Genomic DNA, 8,347 nt, shown 5'->3' with positions numbered 1-8,347 from the left:
TGAACCTCTGCACCTGGCCTCCTTGTGGTTTCTTGAACACAACAAGCATGCTCTCTGCTCTGTGACATTCAATGTTTTCCTGCCTGAAACACCCTTTCCCTTACTATCTGCTTGACCTGCACCTTCACTTCTTCCAGTCCTGTGAAATGTCACCTTACCAGTGATCCCCAACCAACCCTTTCCTCCCTCAGTCTGCCTTCTTGTTCTCCAGAGCATGTATCACCATCCTTTTTAAAAATAAATTATTTGCAATTCTGTTTATTTGCTTATTGTCTGCATGCCCCGTATTAGTTTGCCGGGGCTGCCATAACAAAGTGCCACAGACTGTGTGGTCTAAACAACAGAACTTCATTATCTCACAGTGCTGGAGGCTAGAAGTCCAAAATTAATATGTCAACAGGGCTGGTTTCTTCAGAGGGCTGTGAAGACAGGATCTGTTCCAGGCCTCTCTCCCTGGCTTGTACGCATCCATCTTCTCCTTGTGTCTCTTCAGATCGTCTTTTTTCTGTGTCCATGTCCAAATTTCCCCGGTGTATAAGGATACCAGTTCTACTCGATTAGAGCCCATCCTGATGATCTCATTTTTATTTAATTACTTCTAAAGACCCTATCTTCAAATAAGGTCACCTTCTGAGACACTGGGGGTTAGAACTTCAACATATAAATTTTGTGAAGACACCATTCAACCCACAACATTCTCTCAGAAAGAACATGAACATCATTCATCTGGTCTAAAAAGCACTCGCTATTCTTTCTCAAATGAGTCAATGTCCAAATATTCACCACTTTTTTGATCATCAACGTTATTATCATAATCAACCAGAAGTCTTTAACTGGCATTTCTGTATTTCTATGGGATACTGATGATTGGTATTAATCGTGATATCCTGAAGTTCTGTAAAGATCCCCAGACATCATTTGACTAAGTGGATAAAGATTATGCAAAGGCTATAAGCTCAGTATACTTTAAATGTCGAGTATATTTTATTGTATTCTACCAAAATAAAATTTGGCCATTCATAGATAGGATTTTATACTACTTGCCAAATATCTAGAATATTTGTTTTTATTCTAGTCTAAAAGAACTCGAGGGTTTAAGTAACATATCAAAAACAGGATTTCAATAAAATGAGAATAAAAACAGATAAACCTGAATTAAGCAAAGAAAAGCAAATGTGCTTATCATGGGAGTCACTATAATTGCTCTATTTCAGCATAAATTCATATTAAAAATTGGGGGCAACACAGCAGCTGATAAAAACAATATCTCAGATGCAGATTTATAGCAGTTCTTCAGGAGACAGAAGATTGTACCTTGTGTGAAACTCAAAGAAATCTCCACTTCTGGCAGCCATAGGGCACAATTGTCTGATGCATCATTTCAATATCTTTCCCAACAGCTTCACTAAGAATTCAGAAGAATCCAGGCTGTTTGTTACATCCAGCTTCATAAAAGTCAGGCAACAACATTAAAACATTACTGCAGATAGTTTTCGAGGTCTGTGATGCAAATTAAGTACAGCACATAGACTATGCAGTGGACTAAATAGATACCACATTTCTTAAATTCTCTCCCACAAATCTTGTTGCTTTTCAACTTGGCTCTGCAAGAATGGGCTCTAGCACAATTGTTAAGGGAGTCTGATTCTGGCTTTTAGTCCAGGTTCCTCTGCCTCTAAGCTGTGTGACCTAAGACAGTCACGTATCTATAAAATGGGATTATTATAATGCTTCTTTTGTAGGTTTGTGGTTTAAAGGATTAAATTACATAATGTATATGAAGCTTTTAACACAATGCCTGGCACATGATAAGCACTCAGTGATGTTAGTAGTGATTCATTGTATTCTTAGACCACAGGGGTGTGTGTGTGTGTGTGTGAGAGAGAGAGAGAGAGAGAGAGAGAGAGAGAGAGAAACTACACAGGAGAGTGGTAGAGTTCACATTCCCTTATGAAAACCAAGGTACCCAAACGGTATGCCTGCTGAAATAGAAGGCTACACTCTGTTCACATGTTCCCATGAAAGAGAAGTATAGGGGAATCTGTTCTAGTTTCACTAGAACACCCTGTTCTCTGATAGACAGCAGTGTGTTATCAGTATTTATGATTTTCCAAAAGTAATGTTCTCATTATGATCATCAGTTTCATTTCTTGGTATTAATTCATCCCATTAAATGGAAAACAGAGACACTAATTACCCAACTCTAATTACACCACCAGAAACCTTTGTACGGACAACCCATCTGTTGTATAATCAAGCATTTGACTGGCCTTTGTACCTGGCTTCTGGGAAGGAGACTCTAAGTTCCTGGAATTTCCCAGGTAATAGGACTGTTTGTTGTTTACAGGTCTCTTGTATCACACCTGAGTGTAAAAGATGAGGTAGCTCAGGGTAGAATATGATCTCAGAAAGAACAACTATGTGATTGGAAGGTTGGAGCTATGAGCCAGCTCAGTCTCTGGAGAGAAGGGGGGAGTTGGAGGTTGCGTTTAATGACATGGTCCATGATTCACTCAATCATGCCTACATAATGAAATCCCAGTAAAAACTCTGGACACCAAGGCTCAGTGGAGCTTCCTGGCTGATGAACACATTGATATCCATGGGGACAGGATATGGAAGCTGTGCAATCAGGGCCCACCCAGACCTCACTTATGTGTGTCTTCTTTTAGCTGGTCCTGATTTGTACCCTTTATAATAAAACTAGAATCATAAATACAGCACTTTTCTGAGTTTTGTGACTCATTCCAGCAAATTGCTCAAACTGACAGTATTGTGGGAAGCCACTAGATTTGTAGTTCACTGGTCAGAAGTGCCAGCAGCCTTGGAACTGAAGGAGGGACAGTCTTGTTAGAAACCATGCCCTCAAAACCTGTGGAGTCTGATGTTAACTCCAGTTGGTTAGGATGAGAACTGAATCTCAATACACCTGTTGATGTCAAAATACCATCTGAGTGCTCTTGGGGGTCTTCAGAACCCCTAATCCTGGCTGTGGAATACATACCTGAGAGAGAGGAGAGGCCTCAGGATGTTTGGGGTCCCCAGAGTTCTATTCAAAGCTGTCAACAATTCCCCTTTTCCCTAATCACCACCATCACTACCACCACCAAAGGGATCGCCACTGGCACATGGCAGTCAGCACTCTCAACAGCATCACTTCCTGACCCCTTGTAGCAAGTCCTCTGTTTATCATGAGGCAGAATTCACCAAACCCTGGACTATCTTTCCATTAGGAAGGAACTTGAGAAACTTTATAAGACTGATGAGACAATTTTCATTCAGATTACGGGTTAAAATTAAGCCCACATTTATGATGATGGAATATTATTATATTTTTTTTGTTTTTAAGACAGTCTTACTCTGTCGCTCAGGCTGGAGTGCAGTGGGATGATCTTGGCTCACTGCAACCTCTGCCTCCCAGGATCAAGCGATTCCCCCTGCCTTAGCCTCCCGAGTAGCTAGGATTACAGGCACCACTACCACATCCAGTTAATTTTTGTATTTTTAGTAGAGATGGAGTTTTGCCATGTTGGCCAGGCTGATCTCAAACTCCTGACCTCAAGTCAGTCTATGCAACTTGGCCTCCCAAAGTGCTGGGATTACAGGTGTGAGCCACCACACCCAGCCTACTAGTATCTTATTTACAGTAAAAAAAAAAAAAAAAAACACAAAACAAATAGTTACTAATTGCTGCAGATTGTAGTAGTTATTTCCTTGTTCATCTGTTGCATTCCAAACACATTTTTTCTCTCCCCTTTCTTCTAACAGACTCTGCCCATCTTCCATTGCCCTGTCATAAGAATGAGCATGAGAGAGTGTGCTGGGGGCGGGGCGGGGGCCGGTGTAGCCTCTGTGTCTCATTGCTCCCTGGTGCCACCTGGCCGCTGGCACCATGAAGATCTGGACTTCAGAACACGTCTTTTATCACCCATGGGAAACTGTTACAACAGCTGCAATGCAGAAATACCCAAACCCTCTGAACCCAAGTGTGGTTGGAGTTGATGTGTTGGACAGGCATACAGAGCCCTCTGGAAAGTTGCACAGCCACAGACTTCTCAGCACAGAGTAGGGACTGCCTTCTATTGTGAAGTCTCTTATCGATGCAACAAGAACGAAAACATATGTGCAAGAACATTCTGTAGTTGATCCTATAGAGAAAACGATGGAACTTAAAGCTACTAATATTTCATTTACAAACATGGTTTCAGTAGATGAGAGACTTATATACAAACCACATCCTCAGGAACCAGAAAGAAACCGTTTTGACTCAAGAAGCCATAATCACCATGAAAGGAGTTAGCCCCAGCAGTTACCTTGAAGGACTGATGGCAAGTATGATATCCTCCAATGCTAATAAAGACCGAGAAGCAATGGAATGGGTAATACATAAGTTAAATGCTGAGACTGAAGAACTGACAGCCTCAGCAAGAGGAAGCATATGGACTCCAGCGGCCTCAGCAGCATTTGCAGAGAAGTGATCGTGAAAGTTGGTAGATAACGTTGGGTACTCCAGGCCTCTCCGAGCTGACTACATATTTATGGGTTATTTAAAAATATATAACTATATTTTAGGTAATTTTTTTGATAAGTTGGTGTAAGGCTATGTGACTTGATCAAAACAGAGGCAGGGTTTCTAAATAAAAGGGATCATCTGAAATTAACGTTGTTTGAAATTACTATCTGATTTTGAGGGTTCCAGTATTTCTGTGAAAATTCAACAAGAACTCCTTGAAAATTGGTATTGATATTGACTCTCCTTAAGGTGGAATTTTCAAGCTTTCCACACACTGGAACTCCACCTGACTTTGGACCAACCCCGGAACAGAGCAGAGCCACGTCCTATAGACGCCCATTGCCCTGCTGCTGTACACTTCAACAGCTTGCACAAGGGAACGCACGTAAAAGGATAAATTGTGTAGTTTTAAAATAGATTTTGTGTAAAATAACTTGCTCTGCTATAAACCACCATTAAAAACCAGTGTTTGGTTTGGTACTTAAATATTTTTGGAGTGAAAATTATCACTAAAGTAACCTGACTCCAAGAAAAGTATGGTTTCATTATATTAAAGAGCACTGCATTGATTTGCCAAAGTTTTGTAACTTAGTAAAGGTATTAACCTCAAAAAAAAAAAAAAAGAAGAAGAACGGGCATGAGAGTACCCATCCAGTCAGAGTATGTGTTTTAGTTAAGGTAGGTTAATTGCTATAACAAATCAGCCACAAAGTATAAGAGCTCAAACACAATAGAATTTTATTTTTTTTGCTCACATAAATAGTTCAATAGCTTTTGAACTATTTATGTGAACAAAAAAATAAACTTTGATTTGGGAGGAAGAAGGCTTTGTTTCACATAGTCATTCAGCAATCAGCGTCAGCAGCTCCTTCACCACATTTCCGTGATGTCTTTGGTCATTACTTTCCAGCTGGTATAAGGGTAACATGAGGGTATAGACCCATCTGTTTCATAATCTCCATGAGCCAGAAGTAATACGTATCAATTTCATTCGTATTGCTTTGAAAAGAACTAGCTAAATGGCCTCATCTAAATGCAAGAGCAGCTGAGAAATGTAGTCCTTGTCTGGCCTTCTGCTTCCCAGATAGACTCCTCTAATGTTGAAAAGACAGTACAAATTTTGGTAGATGGTTAGCCATCAGAGATTGGATATGACCATGACATGACCCAAACTGAACCAATTGAAGTACATTTGTGGAACCGATATTTAAAAGCTGGGAGAAAAAGAGAACGTTCCTTCCCAGCCAAGTTGCAACACCGGGAGGATGCACATCTGGACTTCTGTGGCCACATTCTCTGCCATGAGGTGAAGTGTCTACAAAGTGAAGACAGGGAGCGGGAGAGAAAGAGAATGAATGGGAAAGTGAATGAGTCCTAATGCCCTCATCTCTCAGTTCTGATCTTAGAGGGTCACATTCCCTTTTTGGTCCTTTGTTTATGGTGAGGCAGAATTCACCAAACTCTGGGCTATCCTTCCATTAAGAGCAAAGTTGAGAAAGTTTATAAGACTGATGAGACAATTGCACTCAGATTACAGGCTCAAACTAAGCCCACATTTATGATGATGGAATATTATTCCTAGCTACACAAGCCAGTGAGTTCCTCTCTTTAAAAGTCAAATTTAGCCTCGATCACTTGCATCATTCTTTGAGCCTCAGGTATATGCCAAAAACACTAGGAATCTTATATAATTTCCCAAATGAATCCTTAAAACAATTATAGGTATTATTAGTTTCATTTTAGAGATGAGAAAACAGAAATAGGAAGTAAGTAGAGTCCAAAATCAAGATCTAATGGTATAGGGCAAGGATTGACAAATATTTTCTGTAAAGGGGCAGAGTGTAGATATTTTAGGCTTTGTGGGCCATGGGATCTCTCACAACTCCTTAACTATGCCACTGTAACACAAAAGCAGCCATAGGCAATACTATACTAACGGATGTGGCTGGGTTTCAATAAAATTTTATTTACAAATCAGGCAGCAGGTTAGATTTGGCCCATAGGGCATAGCTTGCCGACCCCTGATAAGATAGGCAGTGGGAAATAACCTGAAAGTCAAGACAACTATGGTTTTGTCTGTAACTAAATTTGTGATCTTGAACACATTACTTGACACCTCTGTTGCTCTCCGTTTCCTTGTTCATTTCAATGCCCTCGCCAGCCTTTTCCATTCTATCACATCCTTTTCAATTCCCACATGCATAATGCATAATTAATTCACAATTTTACCTGGAGCTCAATGAAGAACTACTGATGTATTTTTATTTTAACTTTGCCTTATTATCACAGAGTATATGAAACATAAATCGATCCTTTGTCTTGATGCCCCTAGTTCATGGAGGGTATCCGTGATTTGTGTGGTTTCATCCCTCGGGTGCCCCTGGGATGTGCAGGACCATTGGCCCCCATGTTATGTGCTGTGAGGTCAGCCATCAGTTTCTCTGGTGGCGCTGCCTGCTGCCTCTGCTGTCACTTCTCACTGTTACTAATCTGCTCCCTAATGAATATTCATTTGCTTAGATAAAGGTCCAAGAATGTGTCCTTTTCGTCCCTCCTTCGAGTAAACTACAACTATGTCCCTAGAGACAATTCCCTTTGACTTCAAATTCCAGGGCCTGAGGGGTTGGCATTCCTAGAAACATGATCCTGGAGGAACAGGGCATTATTTAAATGCCTGCCTGGTTAACTTGTTTAGCCAAAAATATGACACTCAAGTCATAAGACTAATTTTACAAACCACTCTCTACTTAAGCAATTAGGCTTCCAGAAGTCTCTGGTACGTGAAAATTTTTCATGAGCTCCAAAAGTCAATTAGAACAGAGGAAAACAAAAGTTGGAGACTTCATAGCCTTCATCCTCAGTAAGGGCATGAAAGTTCCCTCAGGGATCTCCGGAGAAAGTCCATTATCAACACACTTGTGTACTGTTAGTGGGATCAAAAGAGCATCAGATCTGTTGGGAATATTTGGAACTAGAGATCTGAGGGTTAGAATGAGTCAAGGAAGGTGAAATGGTGAATGCTCATAGACTAGGCCTTTCTCCCTGATAAATGGCAGATAGCAGACGGGCAACTGGTGTTTTATTTATTTTTTTTTTTTTTTGAGACAGAGTCTCACTCTGTCGCCAGGCGCCAGGCTCGAGTGCAGTGGCACAATCTCAGCTCACTGCAACCTCCGCCTCCCAGGTTCAAGCAATTCTCCTGTCTCAGCCTCCCAAGTAGCTGGGACTACAGGCATACACCACCACATCCAGCTAATTTTTGTATTTTTAGTAGAGACGGGGTATCGCCATATTAGCCAGGCTGGTCTTGAACTCCTGACCTCGTGATCTGCCCACCTCAGCCTCCCAAAGTGCTGGGATTACAGGCGTGAGCCACTCCCCCCAGCCAGAAATGCCCTTTTGCAGCACAATATCCAGTCTCCATAGTCTCCTGTTACAATACAAATCTATGACTGGAGGAGACAGAGGCCACCTGGCCAGCCTCGCTAATACCACAGCGCAAGATTGCTTAGCAAATTAGCTCATCTTTGAGCACAGAGCCTGAAGGAAATGCCCACAATGAAAACCACACTAGCTAGAAGACAGTCTATAGAGGAGTCAGTCAGAGGCTTTACAGGAAACAAGGTCTGGAGGGAGACTCCCAGAGAGGAGGTAGGAGAAGACAAACTTTGTGATCTGGCATCCTGTACCTTTCATTGTCCTCAACCCTCTCTCTCCCCACTCCCAGGTTCTGGCACCCACTCCCTCCTTTGTTGGTGCTTGAAATATATTTGCTCTCCTAATTCCAAGACAGGTTAGCCACAGCTTGCCTCCATGACTTCCTCAAAATTCAGC

General features: G+C 41.5%; 1 pseudogene; it reads left to right on the top strand.

Annotated features, from left to right (window-relative positions):
* The first annotated feature begins 3,892 nt into the window (after positions 1 to 3,892).
* On the top strand, positions 3,893 to 4,478 carry LOC105728886 (PRELI domain containing protein 3B-like; annotated as a pseudogene).
* The last annotated feature ends 3,869 nt before the right edge of the window (positions 4,479 to 8,347 follow it).

This window comes from Aotus nancymaae, unplaced genomic scaffold (genome assembly GCF_030222135.1).
Source record: "Aotus nancymaae isolate 86718 unplaced genomic scaffold, 86718_ANA_hifiasm-v0.15.2.pri h1tg000016l, whole genome shotgun sequence".
Taxonomy (NCBI): Eukaryota; Metazoa; Chordata; class Mammalia; order Primates; family Aotidae; genus Aotus; species Aotus nancymaae.
This window is presented reverse-complemented; position numbering and strand designations above follow the sequence as displayed.